This window comes from Pleurodeles waltl, chromosome 3_1 (genome assembly GCF_031143425.1).
Source record: "Pleurodeles waltl isolate 20211129_DDA chromosome 3_1, aPleWal1.hap1.20221129, whole genome shotgun sequence".
NCBI classification, from domain to species: Eukaryota; Metazoa; Chordata; class Amphibia; order Caudata; family Salamandridae; genus Pleurodeles; species Pleurodeles waltl.
In genome coordinates, this window is record NC_090440.1 from 127,792,249 (window position 1) to 127,820,220 (window position 27,972).

Here is a 27,972-nt window from a genome sequence, read left to right on the forward strand (position 1 = left end):
TGTGCATTAGCATCATCTGGTGGAGGAGCAGAGGCACCGGCAATGGAGGGAGCTGCATCCCACATGGGCCTGGAGGCCAAATCCACCTATGGTGAGGGCACCAGTAGGACGGAGGGCGAGGGGAGCACCACAACGGAGACAAGAGGGAACACTACAGACAGCAACTCCTCCTTCGATGGTAGCTCCCTGGCGGTGGCGGATACCTCTGTGCCCACCCCAACAACATGTACAGCCGCCATCCCCCTACCAGCACCGCCCTCCCAGCAGCCCCTCAGCGTGTTTCCCGTGCCCGCTCACCTAGGAGGGTGGGCATCTCCTTCACCCCAGACACCTCAGGCCCTGCCCCAGTCAGCCCTTCTGCCCTCAGTGAGGAGGCTATTGACCTCCTGAGATCCCTCATTCTTGGAAAGTCAACCATTCTGAATGCCATCCAGTGTGTCAAGAGGAATTTGCAACAAACAAATGCATACCTGGAAGGCATTCACTCTGGCGTGACGGCCCAACAGAGAACATTTCAAGCTCTGTACTCAGCACTGATGGCAGCCATTGTCCCTGTCTCCAGCCTCCCCCTCCAACTTCCTCTACCCAGTCCCAATCCCCTCAACCCCAACCTATCCCAAGCACAACTTCAGACCAGCATTCACCCAAATCAACACACAGAAGTGGCTCAAGCAAACACAAGCACCACACTTCATCTCACAGGCACTCACACAAGCACCATCCCCATGCAGACACACCAACATCCACTGCCTGCACTGTGTCCCCCTCCTCCTCGTCCTCCACCTCCCTCCCAGTAGTGTCTCCACTCACACCTTCATGCACTACATCCTCATCCACTACCTCCATCACCAGCACGCCTATCACTACACGCCCCTCACTGGCAGTCACCACCCCCAAATCTATGCACACGTCCCCTGTGTCCTCTCCCACTGTGTCTGTGACTCCTCCTCCCAAAGTACACAAACACAAGCACACACCCACCCAACAGCCATCCACCTCACAACAGCATCCAGCTCATGCACTTGCACCAAAACACAGCAGACTGGCACCTCCTACAACCACTCCCAAACCTTCACCCTCTTCCCACCCCAGTGTCCATAAGAAGCTTTCCCTAGCCAACATTGACCTCTTCCCTACCTCTCCCCCCCGTCCTTCAACTCGGGCTAGGGTGGCCTGAACCCAGCCCAGCACTTCAGCCACCAAGTCCACGTCCGCTGTGGTTTCTGCAGCTCTGAGAGGCTCTAGGGAGGCACCTGTCATGCCAGCCAGTGTGCCACCAACACCTACCAAGGACAAGAAGGTTTCACCACCAGGAAAGGGCAAAAAGGGGAAAGCATCCAGCAAGGAGAAGGAGGCACAAGCAGCCAGCAAGGCCAAGGCAAAGTCTCCAGCTGGCAGAAGCAAGGAGGCGCCATCATCTGCCAAGGGCAGGAAGGGGCACAGAACACCAGCCAGGGCACTTCAGCCATCCGAGGCTGCAGGGGAAGGGCTGGAGCCTCCACTGGCAGCACCGCCAGCTGCCCTGCTGCCAGCACCGCCAGCTGCACCACTGCCAGCACCGCCACCTGTCCCGCGGCCAGCACTGCCACCTACGACGTGGACAGCAGCACCACCACCAGCAGCAGCAGCCCCAGTGGGCAGCCATCCGAGGCTGCAGGGGAAGGGCTGGAGCCTCCCCCCTTCACTGACAGCACCGCCACCTGCCTCGCGGCCAGCACTGCCACCTGCACTGCGGACAGCAGCACCACCACCAGCAGCAGCAGCCCCAGTGGGCAGCCATCCGAGGCTGCAGGGGAAGGGCTGGAGCCTCCCCCCTCCACTCACTGCACCGCCACCTGCACTGCGGCCAGCACCGCCAGCTGCCCCACGGCCAGCATGGCCACCGGCCCCACTGCCAGCACCGCCACCTGCACTGCGGACAGCAGCACCCCCATCAGCAGCAGCAGCCCCAGTGGGCAGCCATGCAAGGCTGTAGGGGAAGGCCTAGAGCCTCCCCCTCCACTGGCAGCACCTCCACCTGCACCGCGGCCAGCACCGCCACCTACACCATCCCAAGCACCGCCGTAAGCAGCACCACCACGAGCAGCAGCAGCCCCAGTGGGCAGCTGTCTGAGGCTGCAGGGGAAGGGCTGGAGCCTCCCCCCACCACTGGCAGCACCGCCACCTGCACTGGCACTGCAACCACTGTACAGCCATCCCCGTCGGCGGATGGACTGTAGTCATGCATTCATGGTGTTTCTTGCATCCTGCCCACAAAAAAACGTGTGGATCTGACACCCAGGTGAGTGACTGCGACCTTGCACACCCCATGTGCTGCATCACTGGGCACCAAGCCCCCTCCAGAACCAGTGGAAGAAGGCATCCACTCTCCCTATCCTTGGCAAGAAGAAGCACACTGGGCACCAAGCCCCCCCTCCAGAACCAGTGGAAGAAGGAATCCACTCACCCTATCCTTGGCAGGATAAAGCACACTGGGCACCAAGCCCCCTCCAGAACCAGTGGAAGAAGGCATCCACTCACCCTATCCTTGGCAGGATGAAGCACACTGGGCACCAAGCCCCCTACAGAACTAGTGGAAACTGGCACCCACTTGAGAAACTGTGGCTTTGTACTCCTCAGGACCAAGCAGTGGGCAAACCACCCACTTGAGAGACTGTGGCCTGGCACTCCCCAGGACCAAGCAGTGGGCAAACCACCCACAGGAGCAGTGGCGTTGTACCATCTTCCTGCTGAGGTGCCCCCACATTCCCCGTCCCCCTGAGGTGCCTGTGTGTTTTCGACCTGATGCCCCTGCAGTGTTCTCTCCGTATTGAGGCAGGAGTCAAGTGTGGGCTTGGCCTATGTGTTTTGGCTCAGTGGGCCACGGACATTTTGAGTAAACATTGCCCTGCATTTTGTAAATATTGTATGTTTTGTAAATACTGTTTTTGAATTATTAACATATCTCTAACTATTTCTAATATAACACTCATTTGACTCAATTATTTTTGTCATTGTGTTATTCTTGAGGGTTATGGGGTGTATATGCAATGTTGTTGCAAGTCTTTGTGTGTATGGTGTTGGGGTGAGGGTAGGGGTGTGGGGTGGGGGGGTTGAGTGTTGCATGTGTGTGTCTCTCTCTTTTTCCTCCCCCCTCCCCTTTGTGCTAGGTGCAGTACTCACCGTGGTCGTCTTTGCCACCGTTGGTACTCCTGGTATATGAGCAGATACACCAGCATGGGGAAGACATGCAGCTCGGGCTCCATGGCAACCTGGTTCTTCCTTGAGTGTCGAGAGGTGAGTGGTTTCCCTTCAAAGTACTGTTTCCGCAGTGCTTTTGATGGCGTTGGTACTGCCCCGGAAAAGCTGGCAGATGGGCGGGTTGTAATGGGGTGGGCGGTACATTGTCTTCAGCTTGGCTGTTGGCGGTTATCACTGCGGTGTTTGTTGCTACCGCCTTGACGGTCAGAGTGCTAAAGTGACTGTATCTGTTGGCGGTTTCCGCCATGGTCATGATTCCATTTTTGTTACTGCCGGCCTGTTGGCGGTATTGCTGCCGCTTTAACACTGACCGCCAGGGTTGTAATGAGGGCCTAAAACTCTTAATTCGGCTACAAAATGAATAGACTCATGCTGAAACTGTTTACGTGTGGAGAATTTATGCCATTCCACAATTAAACTGGGATTATCTTTGAAGTGATTTTCCAATCTTTTTAACACTTCTGTAAAAATGTCCCATCCACTGATGGTGGAGGAATACTTTGAGGTTGATGGTCAATAGATTCTTTGGCCGTCCACTCCTAAACAGCTATACAAAATGGCCTGTTTAATTTTGGCTGCAAAGATCACCCCATCAATGGCTTTCAAAAGATCTGCCTCCCTGTTGCCATTTTATTCTCGGGGTACCAGGTTCTAGCACAAACTGCATTTACATGTCATGAGCAGTGCTGTTCTTTAGAAGTTTTAATGCAGTAAAAAAAAGAAAAATTATGTGTGGAGAAGTAAATCCAATAAAAAATAAGAAACCAGCCCGCCAATGGCACGTTTGAACTTTTTATACCATAATAGTTAATAACAATTTCAACCAATCAGGAGCAAGTTGAGATTGGAAACCAGCAGCCAATTGAAGAACAAGTCTGGGAGCTGTTGAGACGATTCTTGTCTACAACATGCGTCAATGAAACAGGTAAGTCCCTGGTTGAAGGATTTCAGAAAATTGCTGGTTCCCAGTTGCTGCTTGCCGGTAGAAATGTAAAATAATTTCTCCAACAGATGAGTGCGAGAAATTCAATGCTCACGTTTGCTTGGCCGCACCCTGGTGGACTCTGAAAACCGAGGAATCCAAGCATGTGAGGCAGCAGTGTGAGCAGTCTGTTGCGCCAGTCAAGCACACAGAGGCAGCATATGATGCACAGAGACAGCATGCAACCTTAGCTCGTGCTGCCAGGCAAAATTAAAAATGGTGGTGCAGCAACAGGAGACAGTCACTTGAAAGGGGAGAAAAGACGTACCCCTTACTTGAAGGAAAAGATTCAACCCTATTGGAACGGCATCAGAAAATAAAATATAGGCAGACTTTACATGCAGGCAGGAGACATCAAAAAGGGTTTTCCCAATAATTCAATGAGACTTGAGTTTGTGGGTCCTTGAGGTGCAGACTTCACAAATCTCATCACCAAAATATGGACTGTCGTAACGGAGGAAAGACAGAACTCTGATGTAGAGGAGAAGTTGTAGAGTTTATACTCCCAAAGCAAGAAGACAGCATACAATTACTCCAGGCTCCTTTGCCAGCAACAGTCAGCCTTGAACCTTCGCATAACTACACAAGTGGCAAACAGAACACAAACAATAACATTCCAACTATTAAAGAGAAATTACCAACAAAGCACACAAAAATGAGCTACAGACATCACAGCTTAGAATCGAAGGACTACCACTCGTCATTGATTCTGAGCTGTGCTGTCCAGTAGCTCATGAGTAGTAGGAGGGGATACCTTTCATCAAACTTTTGACAGGTGCCCCTACCCCATGCTGATGTAGGCAATGACGTAGGTATAGGTGAGTCAAGTGGGTTGTGACATCAGGGGGTCACGTGTTAGTCATGTGCCAGGGTCTAGGCCCTGTGTCTAGGTCTATAGGCTGGGTAAAAAGAGGGCTCTGCTGGTATGTAACCTGTTTCATTCCCTAAGAGGACAGGTCTGGACATGTCAGACATTTAGGACCTTTACATACATCTGTACCTACTACTGTCATGCAATAATTCGAAGAATTCCTAGTTAATTGTACGCTCAATAGAAAGTGCAATCGCATAAAACCTGATGCACAGCTGTGTGTAATAATATGTGCACTGATATCCACATTGTAAACTAGGTTACTTTTTTCATAGAACTTAGGGCCAGATGTAGCAAGTCATTAGCGCCTCGCAAACGACGAAAAACGCCGTTTGCGAGGCGCTAATGCCCGCCCGCGATGCAGAAACACATTTTGCGAGTCGGAACCGACTCGCAAAATGTGTTTCCGACACACAAATAGGAAGGGGTGTTCCCTTCCTATTTGCGACTCGCACCGCGATGTAAGTTGATTTGCGACCGCGAAAGCGGTCGCAAATCAACTCGCAGTTACCATCCACTTGAAGTGGATGGTAACTCATTCGCAAACGGGAAGGGGTCCCCATGAATGATCACAAAATTATTTTTTCAGAGCAGGCAGTGGTCCATAGGACTGAAACAAATGGTTTCGGTAATTTTTTCTATTTGCAGCTCGTTTTCCTTTAAGGAAAACGGGCTGCAGATAGAAAAAAAAACTGCTTTATTTAAAAAGCAGTCACGGACAAGGGGTCTGCTGTCTCCAGCAGGCCACCATCCCGTGAGGTGCCTAGACTCGCTATGGGGTCGCAAACTGCGACCCACCTTAGGAATATTAATGAGGTGGGTCTTTGCGACCCCATAGCGAGTCGCAGAAGGTGTCTGAGACACCTTTCTGCATAGCAAAGTGTGAGTTGCAAATTGCAAGTCGGAAGGACTCGCAATTTGCAACTTGCAATTTGCTTTCTACCTACATCTGGCCCATAGTTCTTCAGTCAGTCTTTTGCTTAATACTTATTTATTCAGTGCATCCCCTTTGGATTCTTTAGGCTCAGAGCATTAATGTGCCTGAGCAAAAGAATTGCTTTGGTTGCCCTTGACCACAAATGGAGTAAACATCTCTTAATTTATTCTATAGTATGCCGCTTCTTCATACAGTGAAATGCAGATGCAACATTTTTGATGTCAAGGTTCATTTTCCTGTGCATGGACCAAGATATGCTCAACAATACCAACCACTGGTGATCTAGTCTGGCATGAAAGGTTTCTTGTAACCCCCTGGGCAGAAGGTGGGGTTCAAAATTTGCATTAGCATGGATGTTTCATGCAAAAGCATAGAGGCCGTATAAAATATGCAAAAAATCAGCCTACATGCACATGTTGGGCACTTTCTCTTCTTTGTATCTGGCTGTGCACATAGCTCTAGCAATCTTCTCTTTCATTGTTATACTGTGACACATAGCAATGAGCATTGCACTGAAAGTAATATCAGTGCACCTTCACCATTATTGATTGGGATGATGTCAAGACCTGTGTGCTGCCATTTTGAACACGAGGTGGAAGCACAGTTGAGGTTGACTTCTGATATTCATGGAAATTGACACCTGATATTGCGCATTTGCATCTGATCGGCAAGCTGATTACTCCTTTAATGTGTAAGATGGAAATAAACAGATCATCAATGGATTTAATATAAGAACCTCACCATTTTTACAATGTACACATCTGATGGTGACATTGTTAAGGCAGTGTAATATACACCTCTTCATGTGGCAAAACTTTACTGGAAAATATTACCTGCAGGTTGTACCGTCTTCCCCAGCCTAAGTACCCAAATGTCTAAGCCACACACAAGCTGTAAATCACATTTATTCCTCTGCGTGTACCTGTGAACTCTAATATTCTAAACCGAGCTTTCATTACATCATATTCTTACAATTACAATGCACTGATACGTAGTCCGCTGGGATTTAGAGAGGTTCCATTCTAAATCAAGCAAGACACTACACCGGCTATCATATTAGTATATAATTTAGCTTAATAGTTTATTTTGTTATGTTAGTTTATTAAATTATATTCTTATTTGCTCCTCAGCAAACATTGCTCTGTCACCATAGCAGCAGCCAGTACCGATCAACCACCATTATTTTAATCTGAAGAGACAAAACCTGTTCAGCTCTGGCGCAGATGGAAGAAACTGATTGATATATATTTTATTGGTACTGGAGGATGGGGATAATTTTCCTTGAGGAAGCAAAATGTCCTTGTTAAGTTTCTTTCAGGTTAATACCATGGACTCCAGGAATGAGGCAAAAGGTGTTTATTTAAGGAGAGATAGAAAACTGAAACCACCAGTCAACTCACAGATTATTACAACAGCAACTGACGCTCACAGAACTTTCACAGCTCGTTCTATGACCATTCAGAATACAACACAAACAAGTACAATGAAGTAAAAGCATTCTAAGATCTATGAATGCAATTGTACTGTGCAACATACATAACACACCTTTTCCTCTTAAGTACAAAAAACATTTATTTCTACAGGAATAAGGAGAACAATAAAAACAAAAGCTGGAGAACACTGTGAGAAATTGTTGTAGTTCAATAATAACGTAAAGAAAAGAGGCAAGAGGTATTCAGGTAGGCATTCTGCGGCATTCTGGGTAGGTATCCCAGAATTCCACATTCTTGCCCCCTACAAGATAATAGAGCCCTTTCTCAGCTGTCAAGAGTGGGGTAACCCACCCTAGAGGTGTGGCTAACTGAGGGCAACACACCTATGGTAAAACTGGTTTGCATTTCCCCTCTCTGGCACTGTCTACAGGAACAAAAGGCATCCTGCTTCGGGGTGTTTGTCCAGGCGTCCCATCAAAGGCGGCTTCCTCTTTGAAGTTCACCTATGGGCTAGCCCCCTGAGTCGCCATCCGGGCAGAGTGTGTGAGACCTTGCTACTGTCGCACTACCTTTGTTTCTCAGAGTCCCTCACACATCTCCACAGGTGGTCAGAAAGTTGTCTGTGTGTGTATGGTTTGTGAAGCTGATGCACGAGCAGAGCACAGCTAGCAACTTTCTAAAAGTTGCCTACCTTTAATAGAGACATTAATTTTGATCTGGGCTTCAATCCACATTTTGAGCCACAGTTAAATTGACACCTTATATGACTCAGTTTGATAGTTCCAGTCATAAGTTATCAGGGTTCTGATTAGCCAATGGGACTACCAACTTTACCCACAGCAAAACAACAATTTGGAAGTGTTGCTGCTAAGACATGTCTTACTTAACAAAATACAGCTCCGTGCCATAGGACTCTATAGGCCTTCCTTATATAAAATGTTAAGGGATAGGGTGGCTTTGCCATAGGTTTAAATGGCAAAGTTGAAACAACTCTAAGAACGTCTTCTTCATTATGGTGTCAATCCCATTCATCTGGTCTTGGTACATTTTCCTTTACCCAACCAACCAAAGAATATAAATCTGAATCTGCCACCAGCATGTTGTGCTTGCTTCGTTACTGGTGTATACTTCACACAATGAGCTCTGTCTTGAACAGCATAAAGAGGCATGAGTCCAGTTAGCTGATTACAAGATGAAAGAATAAATACCTATAGGTACACTAATCCCACAGTTGGGGATCTCACCTCAGTTTCAATTTGTTCGACTTCACTCATGTAAAACCTGAATAGCATATTTGAATCTGAAGTGGGAGAGTGGGAGGCAGACAAGCTCTCTAAAAAGGCTCTTTCAGCATATTAATACAGCATTTTTTGTCTGTATTTAACAGTTTTGGAGTGACACTGGTTATTTAGAAGAATTTGTGAAGCATATGAGAAGATAAGCAATTATGGTGCAAGTTTGAAAAGCCTTTCCAGAAATTACACATTTGGAATGTTAACTAAGAGGAAGAAAATGAAGTACAATGGAATTTGAGTTTCCAAAGCAGGGAGAACCATGAGGATAAGAAGTGGTTTTGGGAAAAAAGATTGAGATGCTTTAATCATGAAAGTACCATTCACATGTTGAATAGCAGGTGCTATGCAGGAAAGAATGCTGCAGGACGTGACATTATGCCAATGTGTTTGAAGATTCAAACGAGTGATGAAACAAGAATGAGAAAATATTGTTGAGTAGTCTACTGATTTTGATATGCCTGAATTTCAGTTATGTTTAAATGGCTTTGGTGTGACAATGCAGGCAAATTCTGGTTCTCAATATAACCTTTTATTGCCAGTTCTCTAGCAGAGAAGGAGTGGGAGTTTCTAACATAAATTTTACTCTAGTTGGGATCAAAAAAGGAAATTATAAAGGTTTGGAACTGTCTAACATATTCTAGTGGGGATCACAAAAAGTAAATTGATATAATCGGAATTTCGAAAAAGTGTGCATGACTAAGCATGGAGATAACTTGTTAGAATGGAGAGATGACTGGGTTTGAGGTATAAAATTAGTTCCTAATGGCTCAGAGTAAGTGTTGTTTATTTCACCAATGTTTGAAGGTGAGGATATGTTTGGAAAATTCCATGAGGTTTTGAGGGTAGGCTAAAAACTTTGAAAAGTTGTAATCATAGAATAAATATGAAGAAGGGGTCTATTGCTGTTGTGCAGAAACTGAGACTGATTCCTAACTTGATGAGAAATGCACTGAATTCCTCACAGTGATTTAGCACCTGAAGTAGGTAGTAACTGTATACTTGTGTAAGTGATCATTTTATTTGAACAAGAGCTGCCTAATATCCTGGAGCAATTAGCACTGTTGCAGAATCCTAAAATGTTTTGTGAGATGTCAGTTGGTTATCTACCATCAAGTACAAACTACACAATAGAACCCATCATCCCACTACTACACTTTCTTTATCAGAAATGTAACAAATCCATCTTTTCTTCATGGATCCCAGAAGTTTCACCTTTTTGTTGACCTTATTATTGCTTTAGGACTCTGTGCACTTTTCCACTGCTACACATTAACACCTTGCCTGTGCCTTCCATATATAAATGTGCTGTTTATTGAAACTACCTACTTGATCTATTTAACTTCCTTATAAGTCCATTGTGAATGGTGATCTAATGTCAATTTCAATTGATGTAGACCTGGTGAGACCCCTGCACCAGCTAGCAGAGCTGGATATGCTGCTGGTGACAGGAAGCTGTGGAGAGACATGGAAAGGGAGAGAGAGAAACACCAGGGTATAGCTCACCCTGAAATGGAATTGTCACAGTCCAGGGACAACATTCTTCAGCCTCAATGTTACAGAGATAGATTATGCTCCCTAACTGGTGAGTAAATCAAACCAGATGTAGAGAAGATGTAATGACAAATAAAGGTACAAGCTTACTAATTTTGGCAGCGGAGGTTGCCATGTTGAGTTTGAGTCAACCATGAGATAGTGTTAGTATAGAACTGTTAGCAAACAGTTTATTTGTGGGGGGTGGATGCCCTTCTCATGCTACCTCCATATTCCTTGTCAGGCTGAACCACAAAAGTAATAAATTAACCTGTGGTTAACCCTCTGGTAGCTTGGCACAAAAGCAGGCACGCCTAACAGAGAGGCAATGTGTAAAGTACACCACAAGGAAAATCCCAAACAAATTTAGGAAATTAGAGTAAAGTTTAACTAATGAAATTATACCAGAAAGAGAAAAATCTAATAAGTAGAACCAGAGATATTAAAGTTTACATTTAAGTGAAAATGACACTGAAAATTAAAAATGCCACTCTCAGTCATCTGGTTGCACTAGAACAGGGAAAAGTCACAAATTCAGGCTGACCATGATCAAGCATGGGTCAGATACAGGGACTAGGTTAGTTGCACTGGAATGTTACCTAGCACGAGGAGTTCTATTTGCTTTTCGAGAAGGCTGCAAGTAGGAGACTGGGCATCACGGATAGGTGTCATTGTAGTGTGAAGAGCAGGACGAGCATCGAGAAGGGTTGTCAATGTAGAGCCAGTCAGGTGTTGCGGACTGTCATTTCTGTAGCGTCGCATCAGTGAATGACACAGGCTTTTGTTGCTGTAGCATAAAGTGCAGATCTCACATTGATGGTCACCAAGGACTGTCATTTGCATGAAGAGATGAGCTTACTGATACTTTGCACTGGCAGTCATCAAAAGGTGGCAGAGTCTTGACATGAATGGGGCTGTTTGTGATCATGAGAAGCCCAAACTTCAGAATGTTCACCTTTTCTTTGGGAGTAGTACACTATGATGCCAGGCAAGGGTCCAGGGCTTGGGGAAGCACCTCTTGGGGATTAGTAGAAGCCAGCAAGGCTCAGGCAGGTTGAATTACTGGTCCAAGCAGCTCCAGTTGCAGAAGGTCAACTGGGCAGTCTCAAGGAGGCCTCTGAAGGTTGTTGTGTTCCTGTAGCTCACACAGGTCAGCCAGCCTGGGATGAAGGCAAGCAGGTCCAGTCTTCCTTCTCAGACAGAAAAGCAGTCCTTCATTCAGCAAGGTAGTCCTCTAACAGGGGAGCATTCCTTCTTCTGTAACTTCCAGAGTGTTCCGATGAGTTGCTCTGGAGGTCCAATATGTATACCTGGTTACAGCCTTTGTGTGCGAGGACTCTGTGTCCTACCCCCACATATAGTTCTGGAAAGTTCTTCTCCTCCCTTTGTCAAGGCTTCATACTGTCTGTGGTGACAAAAGCCAGTGCAGGTATCGGATTACTCTGTGTGGGCAGGAGGCAAAGGCCTTTGAAGTGTAAGTAGGGCTGGGTATAGCGCCTCCCTGTCATCCTGGTAGAATGGCCCATCCTGTCTGCACCTAAGCCCCCTTTCTGTCACTGTGTGAAAGAATACACAAATCATTCACTGTCAGGGGTCCTGGGACACTGACAGAAGGCACAAAGTGTTTGGTCAACTTTCTAATAGTGGCATTTTCAGAATTGTGATATTAGATCTCAAGTTACCATTGATTACAATTCACTTGAGTGTAAACACCATATTTCTATCTGCTCCTAATAGGTACTTAGCATTTGTTATAAGGTAACTCAGCATTAGTCAATGGTAGAGATAGGCCAAATCACAATGACAAATCATTTTAGTAGTTTTGCCAGGGCATATAAAACCTAAGTACATGTCTTACTTTTTAAATACAATGCACTTTGCTCTGCCTTAGGGCGGATTTATAAGTATTAAAAAGGAAGCTTTAAGCTTGGTAAACAGTTTAATTTACTAAGTCAAAATGGCAGTTGAAAACTGCACTACAGGCTGCAGTGGGAGGCCTGAGATATGATTTAAAACGTACTACTATAGTGAGTGGCACCAGAAGTGTAGCAGGGCCACTAGTAGTATTTAATTTCTATTTTGGGTCCAACTAGTTCCATTTACTAGGAACTTACAAGTAAATTAAATGTGCCAATTAGGTGTAGACCAGTTTTACCATGTTTGAAGGAGCAAGCACCAGCACTTTAGCACTGGTTAGCAGTGGTAAAGTATACAGAGTCCTAAAGTCAACAAAAAACAAATTCAGCAAAACAGTAAAGGCAAAATGTGCGAGGGAATACCACACCAGGGATATCAGGTCTAAAAAGAACTACAATAGGCAAACACACCAACAACATGTAACGGTATAAAGATACTATGAGATTAAGAAGAGGAAGGAACAAGGATACCAAAAAGGGAAAATTTAACAAATGAGAGAGACAAATACAAGTGCAAACCTGTGTGTGAACGGAGGGGGCCATTTTAACTAGCAGCTTGTTACTAGCTGAATTCTCTGCGCCCAGAGTGATCTTACATAGGAGTCTATAACTGATGACACTAATTCTGAAGATAAAAACGTGCTTGTTCTAGCTGCCCTCTGCTCAATTTCATTTGGCCTGAAATTTACCCTAGTTCCTGGTCCAATGCAAACTATTGATTTTCCTTAGGGTATGGCTTTATCTATGTGCTTATTGTCTTAAAAGTTAAAATATTCATACCTCTGAATCACCTAATTTTGATGACCTTAGTGCTTTTTGCTTTTTAAATTCTTCTCTATTTTTTTTAAATTGGTTTGGAAACTTTATTTTGTTGTGCTCCTTATTTTTAAAGTCATGAGTTCAGCTTGAGCTTAGCACACACTTTTCTGGGAATGACCTATTGGTTGTGCATATGTACTAGGTGTTGAGCAAAGATTCTCTCAAATGTGTTTTTTGACCCATGCAGAGTGTGTTTATATAGTTGACATTTAGCCTAAAGACATTTAGGCTTGCGAGGATGCCTTTTGGGTTTGTCTGTGCAGCAGCTGTTTTCTAGAAGATTAAAAGAAATGTACTGAAGAGAATTTCCAAAGTGATGTTTCCTTTCGGATAATATGCTTGCTTAAGAAAAGGTGTGTTGTTTTAATAATGTTAGGATAGAAATTAAACAAAAGTTGAAAGTAGTAGAAGTGGTTAAAAATATGCCCTCACCTAAAATAGGGGATTGGTGGAATATCACAACACATTTGTAAAGCCTTTGTGAAGATTGTGCATTTTTTTGCAGTAGTGCCAATGTGAAGAGGCTTTTTCGTTGGTCAAAAATACATAGAGAAAACCATCTTGCTGGGACATTGCAGCACCAAGCAGAAGACAATTTTAGTGATGATGGATGCTAACACAAGTGGACTTGGAGCATAATTGTCATAGTTCGATAATGGTGAGGATGTGATGATTGTTTTCGCCTCACAGTCTATAAAAGGATAAGGGAAGCATTAGTCTGTTTTGTATTGCTCTCACTGACACAACTATCTTGAATACCAGATTCTAAATCCAATTAATCACCTCTTTGATAAAAGAACAGTGGGAAAAAAATATATTTTGCGCTGCTACTACATCAAAAAGGAATGCCATGCTGTTCTGGCAGATCTCTGAAAGCCTTTAAATGCAGTGCTGTAAAGCACAACATGGAGAGGAGAGAGGAGTGGGTAGGAAGGCACAGAGGGTGATGTGGGCAAGCTGCAGTTGGCCAGTTTTTTTTAAATATTTTAGACAGGGTGGAGGGCCTGTGTTGTGTATGACTCCTTCAATACTCTCCTGTCCTTGTGTAGCAGATGAAAGGAGGGCTGGATGATTTTGGGGGTCATACATAACAAAGTATTATATATGGGTGAAGGTGGGTATTCAGAATGTTTTTCATCTGGGGGTTCTGAGTATCAACATTGATAACTTGAGGCTCGCTCATGTTCTATTTAATGTCACTGTATACTACCACGGAAAAACATCCCCGTTTTTCTCTGTTACCCATCTTTATTACTCTAAGCTTATTGAGCAATTCAACTGTTTCTTTTTCTGGAGATCACCATTTTTATGCAGAACTGGAAACAACTCTTTGGAGTATAATTTGGAGATAGAATACCTGCATGACCTCAAAATATATAGCAGCACTTTATCATGGATGCCCATTGAGAAGGTTCTTATACCCCCTCCACTCTTGCTGTGACAGACTACTTTCAAGAAGATAGTGGAGTGGGCACTTCAAAAGAAGCAGAACCCCAATATAAAACTTAAGGCTCAGACTCTAAATTACATTAGGTGGCTGGAAATAGACCATGACAATGGTAGTTTGAGACCCCAAAAAGTGGCATTTGTCAAACAGGCAGACGGGATGTGTAAGAGGAAGGAGTGGAAGCTCTGAAAACTTTTTGCCAGTGACTAGGACTGGGGGCCAGAGCCTGATAGTTTCCCTGGTGGGTGAGAGGACATCAACTAGGTAAACCAGGACCACCTGCCCTGGAGCCTCAAGCACCATCGCCATCATGCTTGCCAGGACCAGTGTGCCCTGTGACGAAGAGGAGAACATTGGACGGAGTGAGGTCCATTGGGGAATCCTGTCGAGGGGATTCCTGTTGCGAGGTGTGAGAAAACGCCTACTGCACCAATCAGGTCATTACCCTTGCGCAGGACAAAATCTGTGTGAAACAGGCTGTAAGGCACAGATGGCGCTAAGTGCAGAGAAATGCCCACTTTCTAAAAGTGGCATTTCTACAATAGTAATATTAAATACAACTTCACCAGTAAGGAGGACTCTTTTATTACCATTCCGGCAATACTAAATATGGCAGGGCTCCCCTTCCAGATCAGAATCTACCACTTAAACGTTATGAAGGCAGTTCTAATGCTAGTCTACGAGAGGAGCAGGCCTCACAGCAGTGGAAAATAATTTTTTTACTAGCAGGACATGTAAAACACATTAGTACATGTTCTGACTTTTACCTACATTGCAACCTGCCCTATGAGTTACCTAGAGCCTACCTTAAGGGTGACATATGTAAAAAATGGAGTTTAAGGCTTTGCAAGTAGTTTTAAATGCGAAGTCGAAGTGGCAGTGAAACTGCACACACATGCTTTGGAATGGCAGGCCTGAGACATGGTTAAGGGGCTACTTATGTGGGTGGCAGAATCAGTGCTGCAGGCCCACTAATAACATTTAATTTGCAGGCTCTGGGCACATGTAGGGCACTTTACTAGGGATTTACAGGTACATTAAATAGGTCAATTGAGTAGGAACCAATGTTACCATGTTTAGGGGAGCTCTTTAGCACTGGACAGCAGTTATGGAGTCCTAAAACTAGCAAACACAGTGTCAGAAAAATGGAGAGAGGCAGCCAAAATGTTGGGGGGATGACCACCCTAAGGCTTTAAGGTCTAACAAGCATTATTCCATGTACCAAAACGTTATGCCCCAAATATTTAATCTCTTCCATCAAATATTTATATTTTTCTTCTTTACTGTGATACCATGTTCTTCCAAGACACCCAATACCTCATCAAGTTTTGACAAATGGGAAGGGTAGAATCGGAACATATCAGGATATCATCTTGATATGCTAACCCTCCACTTCCTTCCCTCAGCAGTTGATACATCACTTTCTGAAACACAGAAGCAGCAGAGGCTAGCCCAAAAGGCATCTGTAAAATATGAAAACCACCAAATGGTGTATCAAAAGCTGTTAGGGATCTACTAAGCTTAACCTGATGATAAGCAGCCCTGAGGTCAATGGTGGATAAGATTCTCATACCCCTCAACTATGCCAATGTAGCCTAAATCCTAGGCAATGGAAACAATCCACTCGATGTTATTAATTAAAGACATCAAATCATCTTCATAGCTACTACTACTAAAATCCATTGCAAAGAATCCAGTGGCTAAATGACACCATACTCACTCATATCATACTCTTTCAACCTGTTCCTAATGCTGAAGGGAACTTCAAACTTTGTGCGCCACCAGGATGTCATCGGGCTTAAGAAAGATTTAATGCTTGAAATCCCTCACCATCCACAGTCTGTCATCAAAAATGGCCTTGTATTTATCCATGGCTTCAAATAATGTGTGCAGAGCCACTTTTAACTTCTCAACATGGGAACTGGGATGCTTAGTACAGGGTCTAAGGACTATATCAGATGTACCTTGATCCCTCCATCCGCCAAAAATATAACCTCTTTTAGCTGTGTACACTTTGGTGTTAATCAACCTATCCTTGTACCTGACATCTTCATGAATATAGCCCATCATGTCAATCTGTTGCCCACCAAATGCCGCTGTACAAATGTCAATAGGCAGCAGTTTGATATGTGCCCATTCTTTAGCATACAACTAGTCAGACACAATAGTGATGGGTGAGCCTGAATCTATAGTGACTATCATATTAACATCATCAGCTTATACCTCACACACTGGATCCCTTTTCTTACCATCCTTCTCTCAAGATGACAGCATATTGGCAGATGCCACCATGTTAACCAACACTAGTCTTTTTGAAAATCTAGCTCTTTCAGATTCTTGACTGAAAACAAGTCATCTTGTCCATCAACAAGCACAGCCTTCTACAAAATCTAACAAATTTGTGCAAAATTACCCTTTTTTTGCACTTCAAACTAGTCTTACCCACTGCAGGTCAATTAGTGGAATTGGCAATATGAGCTTTGGAACAACACCTATTATAGACCTATAATAAGATGGTTGCATCCTTCTCAGGTTTATTGGATTGACCTGTCATATTAAAATCTGTTTTAGGTTTAAAAGACACAGCATTCACAACTTCACTCAAAATCTGTTTAGATTTACCTATCTCTTTAGAAGCCAAAACAGATCTTTTTACACCCCTAGCAATCTCAAGAGTCCTGCAACACAAAATCCTTTCATGAACTCTGCTATCACAGCAATTGACCATGAGTTGATCCCTAAAATATTGGTTGAGTGGACCTATAAACTCACATGTGGAAACTAAGGCCCTCATTACAACATTGGCGGTAAATGCCTCCTACCGGCATGCTGATGGTCACCAACATATCGTGACCACGGCAGTATACCGATACGGGTATTATGACCCACATAGAGAAATCCGCCACTATACAGACGCCCACACAAGTAAACCAGACCAAAGGTCATTGATAAACTGGCGGTACTAAAACCCACTTCGTTAAGCCAACTGAAATACACCCACAGTATCAGGACTCACGAATCACTGCGGTGGTCTTTTAACCGTGGTAAACCATTGGCGGTACACACCGCCACGCTCAAAATACACACACACTTACAAAACTACACAACATTGGACAATTCAAACTACACACACCTGGCACACATACACATACCACACCCACACACCCACAACACTACAAAACACACACCCACATTACCCACACCCCTTTCAATGAAAAAAATATTGCTAACAGAGAGAGAGACGAGCCAAGAGCACCCACTCAATCTGAGCCACAGAACACCATCACCCATACACCATCCACACCCCTCACAGCACACACCACAACACATCACCCCACACATGCTCACATATACCACTCACACCACATCCATGGCACCCCAAAGACACCCCAGGTTTTCAGAGGAGAAGCTAAGGGTCATGGTGGAGAAAATCATCCGGGTAGAGCCACAGCTATTCGGATCACAGGTGCAGAAGACGTCCATTGCTAGGAAGATGGAGCTATGGCAGTGAGTCGTGGACAGGGTCAACGCCATGGGACAGCACCCCAGAACAAGGGGTGACATCAGGAAGAGGTGGAACGACCTACAGGGGAAGGTGCGTTCCGTGGTTGCAAGACACCAGGTAGCCAAACAGAGGATTGGCGGTGGACCCCCACCTCCTCCCCTACAACTAAAAACATGGGAGGAGCAAGTCTTGGCGAACATGCATCCTGAGGGCCTCGCAAGAGTAGCAGGAGGACTGGACTCTGGTAATTCAAATCTTTACTACTTTATCCCCCACACTACCTGCATGCCATCACAAACTCCAACCCCTACCCTCACCCCATCAATCCGCCACCTCACATATACCCCACTATCACAACCCACCCATCCCAATACCAAGCCCTGCATGCAACACCAACAGACCTGCATGGACACCCATCACTAAAGCATGCCCATTAGAGAGAATCACCTAGCCCATAAAATCACCACACACACAAGGCAAAGCGGACAGGGCTATCATAACCATACAGGGAAACACACCCATGCACAAGATGGCACACGCAGATACAATAACACTGCATTTACATCCACACAAGACCCCCACTCAACGCCACCGGAGAGGAGGTGGCACCAACATCCAGTCCCCCCACAGAAGAGGCCCACAGTGATGACAGCAGCTCTGCACGCCTGGATCACGATGACCAACCTGGCCCATCAGGGACCTCTGGACAGTCGGTTACCCTGCCACAGTCCCATACCACCACATACCCTCCCTCCTCAGGAAACACCAGCACAGCACCCACCCAGCGGGCCCACCACTGTCCCCAAGACACGTCAATTAGCAGTGTGTCCACCACTATAGGGAACCCCAGGCAACCCCATAAACCCAAGACAATCAGGGAGCTGGGGTCAGTGGCAGTGGGCACACGGTTCAGGAGACAGAGGCACAGGACAACAGGGAAGCTGGGAGGACTGCTGTGTGACCGGGGTAGGACAGACGCAGAGAACCCACTCTCCACAAGGCACTTGCAGGGATCCTGGGAGCATACCACCATTCCCAGGAGACCATGGGCCAGCTACTGGCCAAGTTGCAGGAGACCCAGGAGCTGCAGGAGGGACAGTACCTGGGGATTAGGGAGGACCTCAAACACATCCACACCATCCTGGTCACCATTGCAGGGGTGCTGGCTGACATGGCCAACACCATGAGGGAGGCAGTAGCACACCAACGGGCCCCTGACACTAGCCACACCGAAGAACAGCCCTCCACCTCCGCTGGCACTATTGGACAAGAGGCCCTGCCATTGGAACAACAGGCCACCAGCACTCCACCCCCTGCAGAAGGAGAACCACTATGCAAACAGTCCCTGCGATCCAGGCAGAAGCCAGAGAACATTGCCAAGACCCCCGCCAGGAAATAAGACTCTCCTGAATGTCACCCTTCTGTCCCACACTGTCACCCTGTCCACCTTGAACTGCCATTACTCCCCTTCCTATGCCCCCTTTAACAATGCACCTGTGATACAAAGAGACTGGACTCCAACTGGACATTCCTCCACCATCACCCCAGCCCATTGTGCATCCCCCTCCATCTCTTAGCACTTAAATAAACACCCTTGGAGCAAATACAAGTCTGGAGTCTGTCAATTGATTGAAATATGTATTAGTTCAACAATTTGTAAACATTTTAATTCATATGTACAGTTAAATATACATTGGTATGACCTGTAGTAGGCAGCAGTAAACACACCAGGAGCCAGAGTGGGGCACAAATATCTGAAAATAGAGATGCCAAAGGATACAGTAAGTGGCCATAGATATAGGGAAATCATGCTGCCATGTCCAATGTCCAACACAAAACTGCAATGTAAAGTGAAGTTACAGTGTCTTACCTGTGTGTCACTAGAAGTACTGCTGAATGAGAGAGCTTCTGTTGTCCACATCTTCATCCTCTGCCTCCTCTTCCTCACTGTCCACAGGCTCCACCGCTGCCACAAGACCATCTCCAGGCTCATCCTCCTGCAGAAAAGGCACCTGGTGTCTCAAGGCCAGGTTGTGCAATATGCAACATGCAACAATGATCTGGTACACGTTCTTGGGTGAGTAGTACAGGGATCCACCAGTCAGATGGAGGCACCTGAACCAGGCCTTCAGGAGGCCGAAGGTTCTCTCAATTATCCTCCTTGTTCGCTCATGTGCCTCATTGTAACGTTCCTCTGCCCTTGTCCTGGCATTCCTCACTGGGGCCAGTAGCCATGAAAGGTTGTGGTAACCAGAGTCACCTGGAAATATTGAGGGATACCTTTTAGCCAAACACTCACCCTTATGGACAACCCCATACCCATACACCAGCATATACTGGCTGGGGACCTTGGGCTCACCTATTAGCCACACCCGGTGCCTTTGGAGTTGAGCCATCACATATGGGATGCTGCTATTCCTCAAGATAAAGGCATCATGTACAGAGCCAGGATACTTGGCTTTCACATGGGAGATTTACTGGTCCGCCAAACACACCATCTGCACATTCAGTGAGTGATAGCTTTTTCTATTCCTGAACACTTGTTCATTTCTCCGGGGGGGGGGAGAATGCTGCATGGGTACCATCAATGACACCAATGATGTTGGAGATATGTCCCAGGGCATAAAAGTCAGCCTTCACTGTGGCCAAATCCTCCAGCTGGGGGAATACGATGTAGCTGCGCCTGTGTTTTAGCAGGGTAGACAGCACTCTGGTCAACACATTGGAGAACATTGGCTGAGACATCCCTGATGCCATGGCCACTGTTGTTTGGAAGGAACCACTTGCCAGGAAATGTACTGACAGGACCTGCACTAGATGGGGGATACATGTGGGTTGGCGGATAACTGAAATCAGGTCTGGCTCCAATTGGGCACACAGTTCTTGGATTGTGGCCCGATCAAGTCTGTAGGTAAGGATTATGTGCCTGTCCTCCATAGTCGCCAGGTCCACAATGGGTCTGTACACGGGGATGTCTCCATATTCTATTCATCTCCAGCAGTTGAACTCTAGGGTGGAAAACAGTGAGCAGAGGGTCATATTCACACATATGTTGCAATAAAAATGCATTTCTTCCTTTACAGAAACAGTATGTGAATTCAAAAGTCAGTGGATGTGCAAATGTCTGCTGTGACGCAATTAGGTGTCATGGCCTCTGCCCCCCTGAAATGGTAGCTGACTGACCTCTGAGGAGAGAGACAAGTGGAAATGAGGTAATTCCGCTGGCGTTGTGCGTCGTTGCGGTCGGCGGTCGATGACCGCCATGCAACTTCGCATTGGTTATCATTGGGCCATATGGGTTCCAGGAGCCAATGGTGATGTACACACCGACGCGGACGTGACCTCCATTTTCTATCTGTTCAATCACTTGCTACCTGACCTTCAACAGGAGAGGACATATACTGCAAGTGCTGCTGTGACCTGTGTCTGGAAGCGACAATGGATCGAGTGTCTGGGGAAAGGGCCTCCACCTTCACTTTGGAGGAGTTGGAGAGACTGGCGGATGGGGTCCTACCCCACCATACTTCACTCTACTGTCCTCCAGACAAACAGGTGAGTACACTGTGAGCATGATGTGTGGACCATGAATGTATGGAGTGCTGTGTGTGTAAGCCTCGTGGATTGGGGGTGGAGGGATCCTGGGTAGAGTGCTGCATGTCTGGTGGTCAATGTCTGTGTGTAAGGGGATGGGAGGGATATTGTGGGACTTGAGTTTAACAGTCCGGACGGTATTATTAATCCCTTTTTTCTATGCATGTTTCCCTGCAGGGCAGCATCCATCAGAAAAAGGGTATTTGGTGTGCCATTGCCAAGGAGGTGTGGACCCTGGGGGTCTTTGACAGGTGGAGCACCCACTGCCGCAAACAATGGGAGGACCTGCACCTCTGGGCAAGGAAGACGGCAGAGGCCCAGCTGGGGCTGTCTTCCCAACGAGGAAGGGATGACCATCGTACCCTGACCCCCCTGATGTTCCGCATCCTGGCGGTGGCCTATCCAGAGTTGGATGGACGCTTGAAGGCATCACAGCAACCACAAGGGGGTGAGTACAGAATCAGATTCATTACTTTGCGCGCGTTAAGGTTGTACCTGGGTGGGGCATGTGAGCCGTGGGTGCCCCTAGGCCAGGGCGAAGTGGCAGGGTTAGGTCCCTTGTTGGTCAGGCTCTGAAGCACTCCAACCCCAATGTTGGTTTCAGGTGTGCAGCTGATGGCCTTAGGCAATGTACCCCAAGGGCTGGTGACTAGCTTTGTAACTGGAAGTGCATGGCCTAGTGCATAGGGATGATTCCTGTGTGTTGTGTATGCCAACGGTAGTGTTGTTGCTGGCATTGACCAAGTGCATCCTCTGTCTCCCCCCATTTTTTGTTTTGTCACCCTGTCCTTGTGTGCATTAGCATCATTTGGTGGAGGAGCAGAGGCACCGGCAATGGAGGGAGCTGCATCCCACATGGGCCTGGAGGCCAAATCCACCTATGGTGAGGGCACCAGTAGGACGGAGGGCGAGGGGAGCACCACAACGGAGACAAGAGGGGACACTACAGACAGCAACTCCTCCTTCGATGGTAGCTCCCTGGCGGTGGCGGATACCTCTGTGCCCACCCCAACAACATGTACAGCCGCCATCCCCCTACCAGCACCGCCCTCCCAGCAGCCCCTCAGCGTGTTTCCCGTGCCCGCTCACCTAGGAGGGTGGGCATCTCCTTCACCCCAGACACCTCAGGCCCTGCCCCAGTCAGCCCTTCTGCCCTCAGTGAGGAGGCTATTGACCTCCTGAGATCCCTCATTCTTGGAAAGTCAACCATTCTGAATGCCATCCAGGGTGTCAAGAGGAATTTGCAACAAACAAATGCATACCTGGAAGGCATTCACTCTGGCGTGACGGCCCAACAGAGAACATTTCAAGCTCTGTACTCAGCACTGATGGCAGCCATTGTCCCTGTCTCCAGCCTCCCCCTCCAACTTCCTCTACCCAGTCCCAATCCCCTCAACCCCAACCTATCCCAAGGACAACTTCAGACCAGCATTCACCCAAATCAACACACAGAAGTGGCTCAAGCAAACACAAGCACCACACTTCATCTCACAGGCACTCACACAAGCACCATCCCCATGCAGACACACCAACATCCACTGCCTGCACTGTGTCCCCCTCCTCCTCGTCCTCCACCTCCCTCCCAGTAGTGTCTCCACTCACACTTTCATGCACTACATCCTCATCCACTACCTCCATCACCAGCACGCCTATCACTACACGCCCCTCACTGGCAGTCACCACCCCCAAATCTATGCACACGTCCCCTGTGTCCTCTCCCACTGTGTCTGTGACTCCTCCTCCCAAAGTACACAAACACAAGCACACACTCACCCAACAGCCATCCACCTCACAACAGCATCCAGCTCATGCACTTGCACCAAAACACAGCAGACTGGCACCTCCTACAACCACTCCCAAACCTTCACCCTCTTCCCACCCCAGTGTCCATAAGAAGCTTTCCCTAGCCAACATTGACCTCTTCCCTACCTCTCCCCCCCGTCCTTCAACTCGGGCTAGGGTGGCCTGAACCCAGCCCAGCACTTCAGCCACCAAGTCCACGTCCGCTGTGGTTTCTGCAGCTCTGAGAGGCTCTAGGGAGGCACCTGTCATGCCAGCCAGTGTGCCACCAACACCTACCAAGGACAAGAAGGTTTCACCACCAGGAAAGGGCAAAAAGGGGAAAGCATCCAGCAAGGAGAAGGAGGCACAAGCAGCCAGCAAGGCCAAGGCAAAGTCTCCAGCTGGCAGAAGCAAGGAGGCGCCATCATCTGCCAAGGGCAGGAAGGGGCACAGAACACCAGCCAGGGCACTTCAGCCATCCGAGGCTGCAGGGGAAGGGCTGGAGCCTCCACTGGCAGCACCGCCAGCTGCCCTGCTGCCAGCACCGCCAGCTGCACCACTGCCAGCACCGCCACCTGTCCCGCGGCCAGCACTGCCACCTACGACGTGGACAGCAGCACCACCACCAGCAGCAGCAGCCCCAGTGGGCAGCCATCCGAGGCTGCAGGGGAAGGGCTGGAGCCTCCCCCCTTCACTGACAGCACCGCCACCTGCCCCGCGGCCAGCACTGCCACCTGCACTGCGGACAGCAGCACCACCACCAGCAGCAGCAGCCCCAGTGGGCAGCCATCCGAGGCTGCAGGGGAAGGGCTGGAGCCTCCCCCCTCCACTCACTGCACCGCCACCTGCACTGCGGCCAGCACCGCCAGCTGCCCCACGGCCAGCATGGCCACCGGCCCCACTGCCAGCACCGCCACCTGCACTGCGGACAGCAGCACCCCCATCAGCAGCAGCAGCCCCAGTGGGCAGCCATGCAAGGCTGTAGGGGAAGGCCTAGAGCCTCCCCCTCCACTGGCAGCACCACCACCTGCACCGCGGCCAGCACCGCCACCTACACCATCCCAAGCACCGCCGTAAGCAGCACCACCACGAGCAGCAGCAGCCCCAGTGGGCAGCTGTCTGAGGCTGCAGGGGAAGGGCTGGAGCCTCCCCCCACCACTGGCAGCACCGCCACCTGCACTGGCACTGCAACCACTGTACAACCATCCCCGTCGGCGGATGGACTGAGGTCATGCATTCATGGTGTTTCTTGCATCCTGCCCTCAAAAAAACGTGTGGATCTGACACCCAGGTGAGTGACTGCGACCTTGCACACCCCATGTGCTGCATCACTGGGCACCAAGCCCCCTCCAGAACCAGTGGAAGAAGGCATCCACTCTCCCTATCCTTGGCAAGAAGAAGCACACTGGGCACCAAGCCCCCCCTCCAGAACCAGTGGAAGAAGGAATCCACTCACCCTATCCTTGGCAGGATAAAGCACACTGGGCACCAAGCCCCCTCCAGAACCAGTGGAAGAAGGCATCCACTCACCCTATCCTTGGCAGGATGAAGCACACTGGGCACCAAGCCCCCTCCAGAACTAGTGGAAACTGGCACCCACTTGAGAAACTATGGCTTTGCACTCCTCAGGACCAAGCAGTGGGCAAACCACCCACTTGAGAGACTGTGGCCTGGCACTCCCCAGGACCAAGCAGTGGGCAAACCACCCACAGGAACAGTGGCGTTGTACCATCTTCCTGCTGAGGTGCCCCCACATTCCCCGTCCCCCTGAGGTGCCTGTGTGTTTTCGACCTGATGCCCCTGCAGTGTTCTCTCCGTATTGAGGCAGGAGTCAAGTGTGGGCTTGGCCTATGTGTTTTGGCTCAGTGGGCCACGGACATTTTGAGTAAACATTGTCCTGCATTTTGTAAATATTGTATGTTTTGTAAATACTGTTTTTGAATTATTAACATATCTCTAACTATTTCTAATATAACACTCATTTGACTCAATTATTTTTGTCATTGTGTTATTCTTGAGGGTTATGGGGTGTATATGCAATGTTGTTGCAAGTCTTTGTGTGTATGGTGTTGGGGTGAGGGTAGGGGTGTGGGGTGGGGGGGTTGAGTGTTGCATGTGTGTGTCTCTCTCTTTTTCCTCCCCCCTCCCCTATGTGCTAGGTGCAGTACTCACCGTGGTCGTCTTTGCCACCGTTGGTACTCCTGGTATATGAGCAGATACACCAGCATGGGGAAGACATGCAGCTCGGGCTCCATGGCAACCTGGTTCTTCCTTGAGTGTCGAGAGGTGAGTGGTTTCCCTTCAAAGTACTGTTTCCGCCGTGCTTTTGATGGCTTTGGTACTGCCCCGGAAAAGCTGGCAGATGGGCGGGTTGTAATGGGGTGGGCGGTACATTGTCTTCAGCTTGGCTGTTGGCGGTTATCACTGCGGTGTTTGTTGCTACCGCCTTGACGGTCAGAGTGTTAAAGTGACTGTATCTGTTGGCGGTTTCCGCCATGGTCATGATTCCATTTTTGTTACTGCCGGCCTGTTGGCGGTATTGCTGCCGCTTTAACACTGACCGCCAGGGTTGTAATGAGGGCCTAAAACTCTTAATTCGGCTACAAAATGAATAGACTCATGCTGAAACTGTTTACGTGTGGAGAATTTATGCCATTCCACAATTAAACTGGGATTATCTTTGAAGTGATTTTCCAATCTCTTTAACACTTCTGTAAAAATGTCCCATCCACTGATGGTGGAGGAATACTTTGAGGTTGATGGTCAAAAGACTCTTTGGCCGTCCACTCCTAAACAGCTATACAAAATGGCCTGTTTAATTTTGGCTGCAAAGATCACCCCATCAATGGCTTTCAAAAGATCTGCCTCCCTGTTGCCATTTTATTCTCGGGGTACCAGGTTCTAGCACAAACTGCATTTACATGTCATGAGCAGTGCTGTTCTTTAGAAGTTTTAATGCAGTAAAAAAAAGAAAAATTATGTGTGGAGAAGTAAATCCAATAAAAAATAAGAAACCAGCCCGCCAATGGCACGTTTGAACTTTTTATACCATAATAGTTAATAACAATTTCAACCAATCAGGAGCAAGTTGAGATTGGAAACCAGCAGCCAATTGAAGAACAAGTCTGGGAGCTGTTGAGACGATTCTTGTCTACAACATGCGTCAATGAAACAGGTAAGTCCCTGGTTGAAGGATTTCAGAAAATTGCTGGTTCCCAGTTGCTGCTTGCCGGTAGAAATGTAAAATAATTTCTCCAACAGATGAGTGCGAGAAATTCAATGCTCACGTTTGCTTGGCCGCACCCTGGTGGACTCTGAAAACCGAGGAATCCAAGCATGTGAGGCAGCAGTGTGAGCAGTCTGTTGCGCCAGTCAAGCACACAGAGGCAGCATATGATGCACAGAGACAGCATGCAACCTTAGCTCGTGCCGCCAGGCAAAATTAAAAATGGTGGTGCAGCAACAGGAGACAGTCACTTGAAAGGGGAGAAAAGACGTACCCCTTACTTGAAGGAAAAGATTCAACCCTATTGGAACGCCATCAGAAAATAAAATATAGGCAGACTGTACATGCAGGCAGGAGACATCAAAAAGGGTTTTCCCAATAATTCAATGAGACTTGAGTTTGTGGGTCCTTGAGGTGCAGACTTCACAAATCTCATCACCAAAATATGGACTGTCGTAACGGAGGAAAGACAGAACTCTGATGTAGAGGAGAAGTTGTAGAGTTTATTCTCCCAAAGCAAGAAGACAGCATACAATTACTCCAGTCTCCTTTGCCAGCAACTGTCAGCCTTGAACCTTCGCATAACTACACAAGTGGCAAACAGAACACAAACAATAACATTCCAACTATTAAAGAGAAATTACCAACAAAGCACACAAAAATGAGCTACAGACATCACATCTTAGAATCGAAGGACTACCACTCGTCATTGATTCTGAGCTGTGCTGTCCAGTAGCTCATGAGTAGTAGGAGGGGATACCTTTCATCAAACTTTTGACAGGTGCCCCTACCCCATGCTGATGTAGGCAATGACGTAGGTATAGGTGAGTCAAGTGGGTTGTGACATCAGGGGGTCACGTGTTAGTCATGTGCCAGGGTCTAGGCCCTGTGTCTAGGTCTATAGGCTGGGTAAAAAGAGGGCTCTGCTGGTATGTAACCTGTTTCATTGCCTAAGAGGACAGGTCTGGACATGTCAGACATTTAGGACCTTTACATACATCTGTACCTACTACTGTCATGCAATAATTCGAAGAATTCCTAGTTAATTGTACGCTCAATAGAAAGTGCAATCGCATAAAACCTGATGCACAGCTGTGTGTAATAATATGTGCACTGATATCCACATTGTAAACAGGGTTACTTTTTTCATAGAACTTAGGGCCAGATGTAGCAAGTCATTAGTGCCTCGCAAACGGCGAAAAACGCCGTTTGCGAGGCGCTAATGCCCGCCCGCGATGCAGAAACACATTTTGCGAGTCGGAACCGACTCGCAAAATGTGTTTCCGACACACAAATAGGAAGGGGTGTTCTCTTCCTATTTGCGACTCGCACCGCGATGTAAGTTGATTTGCGACCGCAAAAGCGGTCGCAAATCAACTCGCAGTTACCATCCACTTG